The 17,759-nt window shown below is 32.3% G+C and overlaps 1 protein-coding gene across 35 annotated transcripts in view; it reads right to left on the bottom strand.

The window, feature by feature from the left end:
* The window catches only part of PTPRD (protein tyrosine phosphatase receptor type D), a 2,191,141-nt gene that overhangs the window by 1,734,692 nt on the left and 438,690 nt on the right, over positions 1-17,759 (bottom strand). The gene's annotated exons all lie outside the window — the stretch shown is intronic.

Here is a 17,759-nt window from a genome sequence, read left to right on the forward strand (position 1 = left end):
CTGGGCTCCTGGGATCCAGTCCTGCATTGGGTTCCTTGTAGGGAGGCTGCTTCTCCCTCTATGTCCCTGCCTCTATGTTTCTCTCATGAATAAATAAATAAAATCTTAAAAAAAAGAAAAGAAACAGATGGTGTTGCTTGTATTCCTCCTCCTGTTCTCCTGTTTCCAGTAGCTTGCAGGCAAAGAATGTCATCTTCATGGGCTGTTTCTGTCTGTTCTTGATCTAATCTGTTTTTCTTACTTATGAGAAATGAATGTATCCACTCATTTGTTCAACACATAGTTTTTAAAGCACATAATGTGTATCTGGTGTGATGCCCAGTATTGGGGACACAGAAGCACAGTTCCTCCCTTCAAGGAGATTACAGTCTAGAAAATGAGTGAAGTGATGGAAATAAAAAGAACTTTATCTCTTTGATTTGATTAGACAGCTTTCTGACTTTATAAAAAAATGCCATCACGATGTTCTATATGCCACTTCTTGAAAAGGTTGAAGGAAAAAAAATAACAGGGTATTGATTTTTAAATGGAGAGAGGAAAATATTCTTAAAAATGGTAATTACAAATTATTTATTTATTGAACTATTCTTCATCAAAAACTGTGTTGTGAAACATCCGTTAGATGAGCAGTCTCACCCATGGCTGAACACTACCTAGAATTACCTTTTAACAGTTCTGATGAACAGGCCCACCCAGGTCAATTCAATCACAACCTCTGGGGTAGGAACCATCATCAGAATATTTTAAGTCCTCCCCTGTATTTCCAATAGGCGGCAAAGTTTGAGCACTAAAACATTAGTCCCATGTTAAAATATGCATTCCTTATTAAATACAGGCTTCTAAAAATGAAGACTATGTTTGGCTCTTCTATATATCACTGATGCTAAATAGTAACAGAGATTGTGGTATGTGAGGACAGAAATGTGGTTTCACAATAAATTAATGAGATTTTAGTGTGCTTCCTGAAGCTGGCTCAGAAAAGCATTTCATTCATAGTAAAAAGGAATGAGAATATGTGATTCACATTCAAATAAATCAGTAATATCCCCATCTTATGACCATGTAGCAAGTACAAGTACAGAGCAATGTTCATATTATTATTTAGAAACACCAAAATGAAATTATATATTAATATATTACCACGAAGCTATATATTCTACAGCAGTCAAATTGCAACACAATTCTCACTTGTCACTTTTTCTTCTAATCTTTTTTTATTAAAATATAACATCAATGATTCAAGATAGTAAACTTCACCAATGAGTATATAAATTGTCAGAGGGAACCTGGATCAGCTTTACTCAACAGAAGTATTCAAATACAAATATTTATTGCTTGGTGTATATGGTTTTAAAAGGTTATCAGCCTTTAAAATAATAGCAGACTCTAGTTCCCAGCTTTTTCTAGACTGGTCTGTGTTTTTCCATGACAATAATTGGCTGTCAATTAATAGCACAGTATCTTGAGGCAAGGAAATGTCCTCCAGTTCACTTGTCCTTTACCTGATGTGCACCACCTATATAACCTTTTTGGTCTTGATGATTGTTTGAATTCAAGGCTTTTGATATATTGATATAGGCTCAGGTCCTGGGACTAACCTGAAAAGGATGATAGTTCCAGTTCATTATTTACTATCTGCATAATTGTGGACAATTTAAATGAAATCACATGTGTAAGTGTTCTGATACAAGATCTTGTCCATTGTTCTTATAGTTAAAACTTCTTGAAAAAATTCATCTTATAAATTCTGAAACTTCGCACTAAAGTTTAGAAATATAGCATTTAGAAATAAAGAAATTCAGAATATTTATGTTCAAAGATATTCTCAAATAATGACTTACTGAAGAACTAAAAAAGTAATATAAATGTTTACCAGTAAGATATGGTTAAATAAACCCTGGTACATGAACATAATGGAATACATGGTGTTCATTAGAAAACATGGTTTGGGTTCCCTCAGCATGCTGACTGTGGGTGGTGGGATAATTTGTTTAAAAGAAAAGTCAGTAAACACATTCACAAAGTCCAATAAATACTTTATTGTATCTGTAAATTCTCTTACAAGTTTTAAATTTGCTTCTGAACACAGAAATGATCATTTTAAAAGCTTAATCTTGCTGTCACCCATCCATCAATACTACATTATCTGAGGTGGGTTGTGGGTGTTAAATTAATCAATTAATCAAACTTGGCTGCAAAAATGTAATATTTGTATAAATGTGCATATTTTCTACTCTTTTTGTTTAAATTTTTTCTATTTCTTTCTTTTTAACACTTTATTTATTTTTTTTTTAATTTTTTTAATTTATTTATGATAGTCACACACACACACACACACAGAGAGGCAGAGACATAGGCAGAGGGAGAAGCAGGCTCCATGCACTGGGAGCCCGACGTGGGATTCGATCCCGGGTCTCCAGGATCGCGCCCTGGGCCAAAGGCAGGCGCTAAACCGCTGCGCCACCCAGGGATCCCAACACTTTATTTTTTTAAGATTTTATTTATTTATTTGACAGAGAGAGAGAGAGAGCAGAAGCAGGGAAAACAGCTGGCATAGGGAGAGGGAGAAGCAGGCCCCCTTGAGGGGAGCCCAATGTAGGGCTTTATTCCAGGACCCAAGGATCATGACCTGAGCTGAAGGCAGACACTTAACCAAATGAGCTACCCAGGTGCTCCTATTTATTTAGTTATTTTTAAACTAAGGGTTAATTTACATAAAGTTCCCTATTTTTAGTGTGAAGTTCTACAAGTTCTGAAAATTCATAAGAGCCTGTGTAACAACCACCACAATCAAGATATAAACTGTACCAATATACTCAAAATTTGCCTCTGAAGCTTTTTTGAGGTTAATCTCTCACCTCACCGCTAGGCCCAGGCAACCAGTGATCTGTTTCCTGCACTATAGCTTTACCTCTTATAGAATCTTAAAATATATGGCCTTCTTTCACGTAGTAAAATGGATGTGAAATCCATCTCTGCTGTTGTATCAGTACTTTGTTGTATTCCATTCTATGGATATGCCATGGCTTATTTATCCACTCACCAGCTGAGGGATGTTTGGGTTGTTTCCAATTCGGGTTAATTATGATTAAAGCTGTTTATAAACATCTGCATACATATTTTTGTGAATATGTTCTTATTTCATTTGGAAAAATACTTAGAACTGAGATTCCTAGATTGTATGGTAAGGCATATCCAACTTTGCAATAAATTGCCAAACTATTTTCCAAGACAATTATAAAATGATTGCATTTCTGCTAGCCAAGTATGAAAGTTTTTTAGCAACATTTTAGTGATACAAATTTTTTTAAAGATTAGTCATTCTAATACTATGTGTACCTATCTCATTATGATTTTTTTAAAGATTTTATTTATTTACTCATGAGAGACACATACACAGAGAAAGAGAGAGAGGCAGAGGAGAAGCAGGCTCCATGCAGGGAGCCTGATATGGAACTCGATCCAGGGACTCCAGGATCCCGCCCTGGACTGAAAGCAGGTGCCAAACCGCTGAGCCACCCAGGGATCCCCCTCATTATTATTTTAATATACATTTGCTTAATGACCAATTATTTTGAGCTTTTTTTATGTGTTCATATATCATTTGTATAACTTTAATATCTGTTCAAATATTTTGCCCATTTAATTAGATCCTTTGTTTTTATTACATTTATTACATTTTGAGAGGTTTTCGTATATTTTGGTTACAAATTATCAGATAAGCGATTTGTTCCAAATATTTTCTCGTTTCATTCTTTCATTCTCTTAACAGTATCTTTGAAATACCAAATGTTTTTTATTTTGATGAAGTTCAACTTATCTTTTTTAAAATTTTATTTTATGGGTAATGTTTTCGGTGGCATACAAAAAAAATATTAGCTTAATTCGAGGACATTAAGATTTTTTTCCTTATCTTTTCTCCAAAGGCTTTATAATTTTAAGCTTTATATTTAGATCTATGATTGATTTTGGATTGATTTCTGCATGTTATGAGGTGTGAAGTGTGTGTGTGTGTTCTATTTTTTGACATATACATATTCAACTGTTTGGTATCATTAGTTGAAAAAAAAACTTTATAGAATTACTTTCTCACCTTTGTCAAAATTAATCGACCATGTAACTATGGGTCTACTTCTAGATGGCCCATTTTGTTCAATTGTTCTTACACATATCCTTTTGCTAATACCACACTGCCTTGATTTATGTTGCAGTATAGTAAGTCTTGGAGACAGGTGGTGTAATTCCTCCAACTTTTACTGTTTTTGTCCCCATATTGCTAAGATTATTTTGAATATTTGCATTTCTATTTAAATTTCAGAACTCATTTGCTGATTTTTATTTTAAAAAGCTGCTAAATGGCAGCCCGGGTGGCTCAGTGGTTTGGCGCAGCCTTCAGCCCAGGGTGTGATCCTGGAGACCTGGGATCGAATCCCACGTCAGGCTCCCTGCATGGAGTCTGCTTCTCTCTCTGCCTGTGTCTCTGCCTCTCTCTCTCTCTCTGTGTCTCTCATGAATAAATAAATAAAATCTTAAAAAAAAATAAAATAAAAAAATAAAAAGCTGCTAAAATAATCATTAGAATTATGTTGAATTTATAAAACAATTAATTTAGAGAGAAATGATATCTCAATTATATTGGTTATTTCAAACCATGAACATAACATATTTCTCCATTTATTTAGGTGTATTTTGATTTCAAGATAAGATTTTAGCATCTTGATCTTGAGAATATTTTTTTAGATTTATACTCAAGGATTTAATGTATTTTAGTGTGTTTTAATCACTAATGTAAGTGGTATAACTTAAAATTTTTAATTTCCCCCAATTAACTGCTAGTGTATAGAAATAATTTTTGTATAATGATCTTGTATCCTGTGATATTCCTAAGCTCAATTATGAGATCTAATAGCCATTTTTGGTATAGTTTTGGGGAATGTTCTAAATAGAGAATCATGTCATCTTTAAATAGAAATAATCTTTTTTCTCATTTTTCCAATTTGTTTTCTTTTTATTTATTTTCTTACCTAATTCCAGTCTAGGACTTCAGTTATAATGGTGAAAAATACTGGCAACAAAGATCTTTTATTTATGTATTTATTTTTAAATTTCTTGTAAAGAGAAAGAGAACACATCCAAGTATGGAGAAGGGGCAGAGAGAGAAGGACAGAGGGAATCTCAGGCAGGCTTCATGCTCGGCATGGAGCACAACTTGGGGCTTGATCCCATGACCCTGAGATCATGACTTGAGCCAAAATCAAGACTCATATGCTTAACCAACTGAGCCACTCAGGCACTCCTAAAAAAGTATCTTTTCAAAACAATTTACTATTTAAGTATAGTAGTTGGCCTACAATGTTATATTAGTTTCAGGTGTACAAAATAAGGATTTGAAATTCTATAAATTACTCAATGGTCACCATGGTAAGTGTCACTGTCAGCATATCCTTTTGCTAATACCACACTGCCTTGATTTATGTTGCAGTATAGTATATCTTGGAGACAGGTGATGTAATTCCTCCAACTTTTACTGTTTTTGCCCACAAATTGTTAAGGTTATTTTGGAATATTTGCATTTCTATATAAATACACATATCCTTTTGCTAATACCATACTGCCTTGATTTATGCTTTGATTCCAATGTTAGGTTGAAAGTATACAATCTTTGACCATTAATTCTGATGATAACTGTAGGTTGTTGTAGATGACTTTTATCAGTTTTAGGAAGTTCTCTCTTTTTAGATGCTAAGAGTTTTTATCAGAACTAGATACTCAATTTTGTCAAACATTTTTCTCTGTTCTTACTGAGATGATTATATGGATTTCTGGTTTGTTTGTTGATACAATAATTTATAATGATTGATTTAACCAGCCTTGCCTTTTTGAGATAGACACCACTTGGTCAAAAAGTATTGTACTACTTATGCACTTTTGGGTTTGCTTTGCTAAAAATATATTTATCATTATCATTATTATTTTTATTATTATGCATTTATGTTGATTAGGCATATTGGGCAATAATTTTCTTGAAGTTTCTTTTTCTGGCTTTGCTTTAAGGGTAAAGTTCATATCATAGCATGAATCAAAAGAGTTAGTGAAGAATTGGTACTATTTCTTCCCTTGAATGTTTGGTTGAATTAGTCAGTGAAGCTGTTTGTGCCCAAAGTTTTCTTTAGTAGCTCTGGGATACTCAGGTTATCAGTTTATTCTTAAATGAGCTTTGTGTACCTTTTACATTTCAAAAAAACGAAACAATTCAAATAATCATGGAATTTATTAGCTTAAAGTACTCATAATACCGCTTAGTATCTGTAGGATCTGTATAATGCTCTTCATTCCTGATAGTGATAATTGAATTTTATATATTTTACTAATTTATTTTTAAATTTATTATTTTTTCATTAATTTTTCCTGATCAATCTAGCTAAAAATTGTGCATTTTATTGATTTTTTCCTTGCTTTGATTTTCATTCTTCCATTCATTCTTCATCCATCAAACCATTCTAAAAACATTTATTCAGTACTCTCTATAGTTTGAACACTTTGACAGATATTCTTGATACAACACAAAAAGCCATAATATATGGGCTAGTAGTAGAAAAATCCAGTGAGAGAAAAAGATGAATGTACATATAATTGATCACAAAGTGCTATCTTTTTTGTCCAACATTGAGTTTAAACAAGAATTTATGTGCCTAGAACGAGAGTTAGATGAGATATATCATTAAACACCCTCATGAATAAAGATAGAAAGGAGGAAGAAGGCAAGGGTTATCAGCATTAATTGCATACCTTACTCTAAAAAGTTGGGTAATGACACTGAACTGGAATTGCTACTTCCTTAATCGCTGTACATATTTCATTTTCTATTAAGAACATAGAGCAATTTAGTAAAGGCATATATTCAGTAAAGGCAATGGCAAATTCATAGTGTCTTCTTTGTCCACAAATAAAATTTGGAATGGTAGTCAATTTTTATATGGTTTGTCTCTTTGTTTTATGTTTAATTACAATAATATTTATATAAAGTAATGTGGGTCCTATTCTAAAAATAATTCATTTTTTTAAAGCCCCAATTCAACACATCATAATTCAAGGTCCAAACTTGGGCAGTGAAATAATTTTGATATTACTGAATAACTGTATTAAAGAATACTTCACAGTTATCCAAAATACATCCTAAATACTTAATATAAAATCCATATTTATCAGTAGATTGATTTTTCAAATTTTGCATAAATTGTATAATAAGCATTCACTATTATCTATCTACTTATGCAAATAAGCATGAATCAAATTACTAATTTCTCTTGGTTTACCAATCAAGGAATAACTCACTGGAAAAAAAATATGTTCTGTTTCACTGCTTATTAATTTGCTTTCCTGCAGCTCCAAAATTTGTGAATGCTTTGGCAGTCTTTGTGTGAGTTTCATAAATCTCCAATTTTTACGTTGATTGATATGACTAAAGAGACCATTCCACAGCTAGGTTATTAGATCCATTACTGCTTATATTGTAAGATCTAGCATTACCACTTCAAATTCTAATGTAAGCTCTCTTGAGCTCATTTTCTTTGTGTGCTAAAAACCCTACTTTGAATCCTTTTTTATCCATATGTCACTCTTATATGCATTGTCCTTTGAACTTTACCCCATCCATTTTTAAGAAGATATCATTCCACCCACACATTTTTTCCACCTTCTATACAGTCTGGCTCCTTTATTTTCTACTTATAAAAACCTCTTTCCCTACTGAACTATTTCCAGAAACTGGGCAGTTTCTATCTTTTGTATTTATAATAATCATGAGAAAAACCAAACAAAAATTATAATGGAGGAGGAGAAAAGAAACAAAAGCCAAATTATTTGAATATGTAATATAGTCAGCTAACTAACTATCATTTAAAATTTTTATAACACTCTTGAAATATGTATTTGTCTCAATTTAAAATAGCTATTGAGGCTCAGATGATAAAATTGTTTCCCAACAATTACCTAATGAATACCTAAAAGAATCTCTGAAGAGAATATCATAATAATAATCATATAATTAATCTCCCTATTGAAGCTACATAATGGACAAAATTTGCTAAAATCACATATTCGATAAGTGAGATTGTTGTTATTCATACCAAGGAGGTTGGCCCTGAAACCCGTGGCCTTAATTTCCCTTTAATACTACATATTTTTACTTTATTAAGCTAGGCTATATGTGTGTATATATATATATGTATACATATACGTATACACATACATATATACTTATAAACACACACATACATACACACATACATATATATATGTATATATAAATTGGGTGTTTAAATTTGTTAGTTTCATATTTTTTCTTTTCTTAACTAGCCATTATTCTGAGGAAAAAATATAAGCAAGATGTATCACTAAACTTTTCTTGACCAGATTGACACCAAAGTGATTATACAATACAAATATATATCAATATTTATCTATCTGGACAGATACAGAGAGAGAGAGAGAGAGAGAGAGAGAGAGAGAGGCAGAATATGAATGAATAAATTTTTTTAAAAGATTTTATTTGTTTAAAGAAATAGAAAGAGAACACATGAGCAAGGGGGAGGAGCAAAGGGAGAGTGACAGACTCCTCTTTGAACAGGGACCCCAATGTAGTGGTCTATCCCAGGATCTAACAGGATCTGAGATAAAGGTAGATACTTAACTGACTGAGTCACCCAGGTGCCCCATAAAATAAAAAATTTAATTTTGATTATTTTTGCTTCTAAAAATTTATCTATATTATATTGAATATTAAATTCTGACCTTTCCAATTAAAAATAATTAAAATGTCATTCCTCTCTAATTTACCTATGAATTTTTAAATTTATCACCCATGCCAATTTTTACTATCGCTATCCTCTTCTGAGACCTTAAATTTATGCTTCATTTAGACTTGATTTTTTTAGACTTGATTTTAAGTATAATATCCCAACTAGTCTGACATGTTACTTAGAAAATATTATGCCATTTTTTGAGATAAATGTAAATGAGAGACACCCTCTAAATATGATAGAATTTAAACATATTTGCATTTAAATGTAGTCCTCTGTTAATATATTCATTTTTATAAAGTGGGTTTCTAAGCTGACTAGAATAAATATGTCTCAATGACAATTCCATTAAAGTTGCTGTTATTTTTATACACTGAAACATATTTTTTCATTTCATATTCCATTTCCAAATTCAAGATATATACATTATTTTTCATCTGTAGAGCTAAAGACAGATTGAAAATCAACTTAGTAAATGATGGGCATGTTAGAACAACAATTTTTACTTGAGCTGACCAAGGTCAACGTCTCAAAACACAATATATTCTTGAACAATATTCTTCAAGTTATCCTTCTTCAAAAATACATCTAAAACCAAGTATGTCTGGAGAATGTTATTTGGGTGGAAGCTATGCCAAAATATCCAAGTCATCAGCATGTTCAACCATATGATAGAGAAAACCTATTGACATTCTTCTTTGAAGGGTTATTGACAGTATTACCATTCGTGCAACTGGAATGGGCCTTTTCAAAAATTCCATACCTGCTTGTAGATACTTTGAATAATATTTACCCAAAATAAATATATACATATATCAAAACTATCATATATGACAATGACTACTTTTAACAGATGCACACCAGTGCAGGATTCAAAAAGTTGGCTTGGACTAAGTTAGAGGATGGAACAATGTAATCATTCTCCTTTCAGGTGGGAAATACAGTTTAAAAGTAATCATTAACAGATATCTGGAGTTCAGTGAATAAAAATGACTGGATTTTCAATGAAACCATTCACTAATCAAAAGGCTTCCAACAAACAAAGGTTCAGGACTAGATGTCTTCACAGGAGAATTGTACCAAACATTTATTATTTTTTGTGCCAAATATTTAAGGAAGCATTAAAAACTATTCTTCCCAAACTATTCCAAAAAATATAAAAGAAAGGATATCTTCCAAATCCATTCTATGAGGCCAACATTATCCTGATATCAAAACCAGATGAAAAATAAAACTACAGGCCAATATCTCTGATCATAGATGTAAAATTTTTCAACAAAATATTATCAAATCAAATCCAACAATACATTAAAATAGTCATTCATGGGTACCTGGGTGGCTCAGTTGGTTAAACATCTGACTCTTGATTTTGGCTGGGGTCATGATCTTGGGGTCATGGCATCAAGCTCTGTGTTGAGCCCCATGGTGGGCTCCATACGCAGTGCACAGACTTTTCTCCCTCTACTCCTCCCCTACTTGTGCATTCTCTCTCTTTCTCTCTCTCTGGTGGATAAATAAAATATCAAAAAAAAAAAAATCATTCACCACAATCAAGTGGGACTTATTCCAGAGAAGCAAGGGGGTTTCAATATTCACAAATTCAGTGTGATGCACCACTTTAATGAGAGAAAATATAAAAACCAAATAATCATCTCAATAGATGCAGAAAAAACATTTGACAAAGTACATCATCCATTCATGATAAAAGTCCTCAACAAAGTAGGTTTAGAGGGAACATACCTCACATAACAAATGCCATATATAAAAAACCCAGTCAACTGTATACTCAATGGGGAAAAACTGAGAGCTTTTCCTCTAACATCAGGAACAAGACAAAGATATCCATTTTCACCACTTTCATTCAACATAGTACTGGAAGTCCTAGTCACAGTAATCACACAAGATAAAGAAAGAAAAGACATTCAAATTGTTAAAGAAGAAGTAAAACTTTCACTATTTGCAGATGACATAATACTACAAATGAAATTCCTTAAGGACTTCACCAAAAATATTAAACCTAATAAATGAATAAAGATACAGGATACAAAATTAATATATGGAAAGCTGTTGCATTTCTACATACTAATAATAAAATAGCAGAAAGAGAAATAAAGAAAACAATCCCATTTGCAATTGTGCCTAAAAGAATAAAATACTTAGGAATAATCTTGACCTAAAGGGTGAAAGATCTCTACTCTGTAAACTATAAAACACTGATGAAAGAAGTTAAGAATGACACAAATACAAATATATTCCATGCTCATGGATTGGAAGAACCAAAATTGTTAAAATGTCCATACTACCCAAAGCAATCTACAGATTCAATACAATCTCTATCAAAATACTGAAAATCTTTTTTTCACAGAACTAGAGCAAATATTCCTAGACTTATATGTAAGGATAAAGGACCCTGAATAGCCAAAGTAATCTTGAAAAATATTGACAAAACAGGAAATAACATAATTCCAGCTTCCATGATACACTACAAAGCCATAGTAATCAAAACAGTATTGTACTGCACAAAAATAGACACATTGGTCAATAGAACAGAATAGGCAGTCCAGAAATAAACTCATGTTTATATGGTCAATTAATCTATGACAAAGGAGATAAGAATATACAATGGAGGAAAAGATAGTCTCTTGAATAAATGGTGTTGGGAAAACTGGACAGTAACATGCAAAAGAATGAAAGTGAACCACTTTCTTTACATCACACACAAAAATAAACCTAGAATAAATCTGTTTTGTATAGAAATATTTCTCTAGATATGTCTCCTCAGGCAAGTGAAACAAAAGCAAAATTAAACTATTGGGACTACCCAAAATAAAAATCTTTTGCAAAGAAAACAAAACCATTATCAAAACAAAAAGTCAATCTTCTGAATGGGAAAATATTTGCAAATGATATATCCAATAAGGGGTTAATATCTAAAATATATAAAGACCTTATACAATTCAACACCAAAACTCCCCCAAATAGTTGAATTTAAAAATCAGCAGAGAGCATGAATAGATTTTGTTTTCCAAAGAAGACATGCATATGGCTAATAGATCCATGAAAAGATGCACAATATCACTAATCATTAGGGAAATGCAAATCAAAACCACAATGAGATATCATTTTACATCTGTCAGAATGACTAAAATAAAAAATATAATAAACAGCAAGTGGGTGTGGGGATGCATAAAACAGATAAAGGGGATTCAGAGTCCACTTGTCTTGATGAGTGCTGAGAAATGCATAGAATTGTTGAATCATTTTAATGTACATTAGAAACAAATGTAACACTCTATGTTAATTTTACTTCAATAAAGAAAGTTTATTTTATTTTAAAGATTTTATTCATTCACTCATGACAGACAGAGAGAGAGAGAGGCAGAGACACAGGCAGAGGCGAGAAGCAGAGGGAGAAGCAGGCTCCATGCAGGGAGCCCGACGCGGGACTCGATCCCGGGTCTCCAGGATCACACCCCAGGCTGAAGGCGGCGCTAAACCGCTGAGCCACCAGGGCCACCCAATAAAGAAAGTTTAAATGGTTGTATTATTATTTATGAGATTTGAGGAATTATAAACTACAGATCAGAAAATAGTTACATTCACATCTTTCTGTTTTCATTTCTACGAAATCTACAAATATATTTTAGTAGTTAAATGGCTCAAAGAGGCCCATGAAACTGAATGATCGCCAATTTATTGAACCAATCGATTAGCTTGACCGTACATTTGTAAGGTTCCTCAAACAAGCTCAGTCATTGCTTCTAGTCTTCAGATTTCCAGATTGATTGTCTCCCATTGTACTAAGTTTGCATCAATTGATCATATTCAATGTCCTTCCATTGAATCCATGAGGATTATGTTGGAGAAGAAAGAATACTTAATAACATATATCTGAATTATTAATGTGGACAACTGCTTCTACTGTTTAACTTGAACTGGACCAAACTGACTAGGGATAAGAAAATAAGGAACAAAATCCCATTATCTTTGAAGGTCTGAATTACATGTGCTGCTAGAAGCCATACCAAAGACAACCAATCTGAAAGGAATCTTAGGGTCTGGTATCTACAGAAATAGAAACTCGGTTCAAGAATCTCAATGGAAAAGCCCACAGTCCTGACCTATGGAGGCTTTATTTACACTGCTCAAAAGATAATCATCTTGTGACTAGGCTCTTAGGTCGTGCATTTGCTTGAAAGTAGCATTGGGTTAATCACTTCATACTTAAAAATTCTGTTTTATTTGCCAAGAGTTATTTTCAAGATTTTGAAATCAATTATTGTCCTTAGTGAGGGCTTGATGTCAGGCATCTTAATAATCACAAAACTACAACTAAAAATCACTAAAATGTAGTATCTTGTAAGATTTCTGTGCTAAACAGAATCAAATACTGGGAAAATAATTAACAAACTGTCAATTATAGGAAAATACTCTGTGTGGAAAGTAATTAGATGGCTTTATTTTATATTATCTCCAATTCTTATATATTAAGTGTAGAATGTAAAATGTTTTATTTGCAAGTCGTAAAATATTAATTTTTAAAAAAGAGAGCTTTCAAATTAACAATATATCATCCTCAAATTTGTGTCACAGTAGTAAAGGCTTAGAATAGTTAAATGTGCTAAAGAAATAGAAAATAAATTCAAATGCTTGTTACAGATACAGATTTTTTGTAAGGTTTGAAACACAAATATTTTCTCTAAAATAAAATTAGAACATCCTAAATAAGTATCCTTATTTAAAGATAACATCATGCTTATAAATTTGTAGAAATCTGAAAATTTTTAAGGATAACCTCTGTAATATATATATGTCATTCAAGTATATTTATATTTATACAGAGAGAAAATGTCTGAGTTTTTCATTTTAATTATTAAAGATATTTGGTAGTTAAGCCACTTAAAAGGTAAAAAGCAGACAAATAACACAGAAAAATGTGTTTGTAAAGCTTGCATCTCTCAAGAACATATCAGTCTGCATATTAACTGAACAAAACAATTGCTCTTTTTTTGATGCCAGTGCTTCTTTCTTTGTTTGTTTACTTAAAACAATCATTTTTGTAGATGTTCTAAAAAGGAGCTTCGGTGTCTAGTTCATTAATAGTTTTATTAATTCAGCTAGTCATCAGGTGCAATTCATCAACTGCACAACCCTTTGTGTTCTATTTTTGCTAAATGCTTCTTCTCTGGAATTTAAATTATGAAGAAAAAGTGGCTGACTAATCTGTATTTCTCAATTTATTCATGTTCAATGGAAAGCTATTCATCAGCGTAAACTCTGCTGTGAGTTCAAATCAAATTTAAGCCACCTGGGAGTAAACAAAACTGCTCTTCTTCTCTAGCACTTACAAAAAGATAAAAAAAACACATTTTCAAAGAACTCAAGATACTAATATGTTTCATCACAAAATAGAATAAGAGACTGTAAGGCATCAGACATTCCTACTCTATCAGATGCTTTGTCCATGCACTACTTGTTTCTGAAATAGTTTTTCTGTGGTTTTATTTTCATCATATAACATTGATTTCTTTTTCACCTTGCAGGGATAAAATAATCAGTTATGCTTAGTAACGCCCAGAATATGCATAAAATCTACAAGACTATTATCATAGCCCTTTTATTTGAAAACATTTGATATATAAATGGAAATAGTGATTAAAACAAGTTATTCACTCTCAGAATTCTTATTAAGCATTAAAATTTACCAGTCCTATAAATCTGAAATATAGTATTTACCTGCCTGGTTTTACAGATGTTTAGTCTTGTAGAATTCGACATTTTTTCATAATAAACGTATGGCTAGCAGTGAGGTAGGATGGAGGCTGATGCAAATTTTTTTTTAATTTATTTTTTATTGGTGTTCAATTTACTAACATACAGAATAACCCCCAGTGCCCGTCACCCATTCACTCCCACCCCCCGCCCTCCTCCCCTTCTACCACCCCTAGTTCGTTTCCCAGAGTTAGCAAGAGACAGTCCTTTAGAGATTATGCATGGTAATAATGGAACAAAACTTCATCTATTTTTGAGTTTCAGGGCAATATAAGTTACATTTGGAGCTGAAGATTTTGGGGGCCCTGCATACTTGCATAAATAAATTATGGTTAAAAAACAAAGAAGCATATTGCAATGATAAAGTGTGCATTCCCTCTTATTATTGATTCTTCTTGAGGACTCAATGATATTTTGATTCAGCTTAAAAAACCCATACATCTATTACATATCACAGGATTACCTCATTTGTTAAACAAGACTGAAAATACAAACATTTTCTCTATAGAAAAGTAATGAATGGATACTTGAGCTATTGCATTACAGTGCTGCCCACAGACAACAGTAATGCATTGGCAGAGTTATCACCTTCATTTAAAAGGTAGAATCTGAAAATTTTGATTATTTTATGGCAATTACCTTTTGTTTCTTCACATGGTGGGTCAAAATATTAATTAAGAATTATTATTACTAGTAATTGAAGTAAGGGAATCATAAAGATAAAAGACTTGAAGCAAGGATGAAATGTTCTGTAATGCTGAAAGCAGCAAATCTTTTACCTCAACTGGAGTCACAGGTTGACTATGTGCTCATTTGTGAAGGAAAAGAATTTCAAGGATACAGAAAAACATATTCAAGAATGTATAACAATGTTAGAAACATACTACAGGAGATTTTGTCTACAAGGTTGGATCTAGAAAAGATTTTTTGTTATCTGTTTAGCTATTAGGGAATGGGATTTCCATTGTGAATTGTAATTTTTAGGGAAGTAGTATGCATACAGCATGGGATATCCCATAGTTAAAAGTGGATGTACTGAGTTTCTAAATGATTCATTTATGAACATTCTGTTTCATCCTTCTTCTCAGCCTATCTCTAGAACCTCTGAGGCTACTACTTTTGTGTTAGGGAAAGATAAATCCAAACTCACCTTCTCCCAGTGTAGCTGTAAGAATTGTTGCTGTGTAACGGATGCAGAGACCAAAATGTGTGTGGGGCCACGACCCTGCAAGGAGTCTGCAGAAGGCACATTGTGACTTGAGCATCAGTCTCAACTTGATAAGCAGGCTCCATGGTACCTCACTGGTGATTATCTCTAGAAGTAATTGTCGGAGGTAATGGAAAAAATTCCATTTTTTCCCTTGAAACTATATTTTTAAAAATATGTAAAATATCTTGAAGTTTAAGAAATATTTATGTTTATATGAGATGTTATCTTTTAAAATATGTTTGCAAAATATATGAAAATAAGTCTTGTATCTGTTGAATTTAAAGTCTTACATAATAATGTAGTAAAAGATGTATTTTATAGTTATATTTTTATTCAGTCATTTAATCTACACTGAGCTATTTACTGAATCATGAAGTTGACTTATTGGATCATGGAAATTAAAAGATTTTTTATTACTAATTTGTTGTTTTGAGAAAATCCAATGTTCATTATAATAGGTAGTACTGTTTAAAATGTCTATATAATGACCTACACTATTATCTGGAGCCAGAATGATGTTTTCACAGCTGCTCTATGCCTGGAGTCAGCCATGTCCTTTATGATACCTTGCCTCTGCATGGGCTCTTATTCCTAACATTTGCCTTTTAAAATCTCTATAGAGATCTAACAGAAAAATCACAAGAACAGCATCTTTTGTGTTTCTCTTTCTCTGGAAATACCAAAGCAGCAGTGTATCTTCCCATATTTAAAAAAGAAAGAAAAATGTTTTAATCTTTCGTTTTCTAATATAAAGTTTTTAGTCAAAAGGGTATTTATTAAAAGAAAATAGATCTGTCACTAATTCAATGACTAACTACATAAGTTTAAAACTTACTTTTTCTATGGTGTCAGACAAAAGTAAAACAAACTGGAATTTTCAACTCTTTTTCAGGAAAAAAAAAATATAGATACATCCTACAAGCCTAGCAATTAAACCTAAAAAAGCTTCCCTTATCTAGACTTAAGGGAAAGTACATATGGAAGTAGAGTTGAGCAACTATAGTTTCATTCTTGGTTTATTTCCTTCTAAATTTTACTATTTCTAATAGACTGGAAGAAGCCAAATAACCTGTCAGAGGTTTTATTGCAGAAGAACAATGGTGACTTCTGGGAAAAAATCTATAAAAAAAAAAAGAGGGGAACAGGTCTGGTTCAAATATACAGATAGTTTTCCAAATGGAGGGAGGATTCTAAAATTGCAGTTATTTGCAGTTGACCCCCATATTCTCACTGCCATCAATGCATTCATATCTGAATCCTAATAGAGAAAAACCTATGAATACAAATGAAAGAGCAGGAACATTTATTATAATGGCAGATGAGTGAGGTGGTTGTGCCTCCCACACATTACAATTATGAACTGGATAAAGAATGTTAAATCAACTCAACTATTTAAGGATACTTTAAAATGTCCTAAACAAAGAGAATATGGAGGAAATCCTAATCTATATTGTAGCTTTCAGGCCTGGGGCACTGTCCAACCTCCATGGCTATAGCTGTAGGAAATATCAGAACAAAAGTCTACAGCCTTGCCAGGAAAAGGTGCCATAGAGGATTTCAGACTAGAAATTTCCAAAATGTATTATTTATAATGCCCAACATTCAGCCCCATATTAGTAGACCTGCAAAGAAAATAAAAAAGTACGACCCACACTCAAGATACACAATGGAAATGGTTCCAAGTATATAGATAGTGGATTAGGCTGCCAAAGACTTCAGATCAACTAAAATAAATATATTCAAATAAGTAAAAAAATATGTCAAAGGATTAGAGAAAATGTTATCAATATGATACTCTTGTATCACAAAATGCAAGGAAGATATTTTTCAAACTTGATGTTCTAATGTGACATAGAACTCAGATGAAATTTTCACATATTGATAATTCTAAAGAAAGATAATGAAACCTCGGAGCATCAAATGTGCTCATGCATTTATCTTATGCAGGCAGAAAAAGTTACAAGTCCTTGTTGCAG

Source organism: Canis aureus, chromosome 10, assembly GCF_053574225.1.
Source record: "Canis aureus isolate CA01 chromosome 10, VMU_Caureus_v.1.0, whole genome shotgun sequence".
NCBI classification, from domain to species: Eukaryota; Metazoa; Chordata; class Mammalia; order Carnivora; family Canidae; genus Canis; species Canis aureus.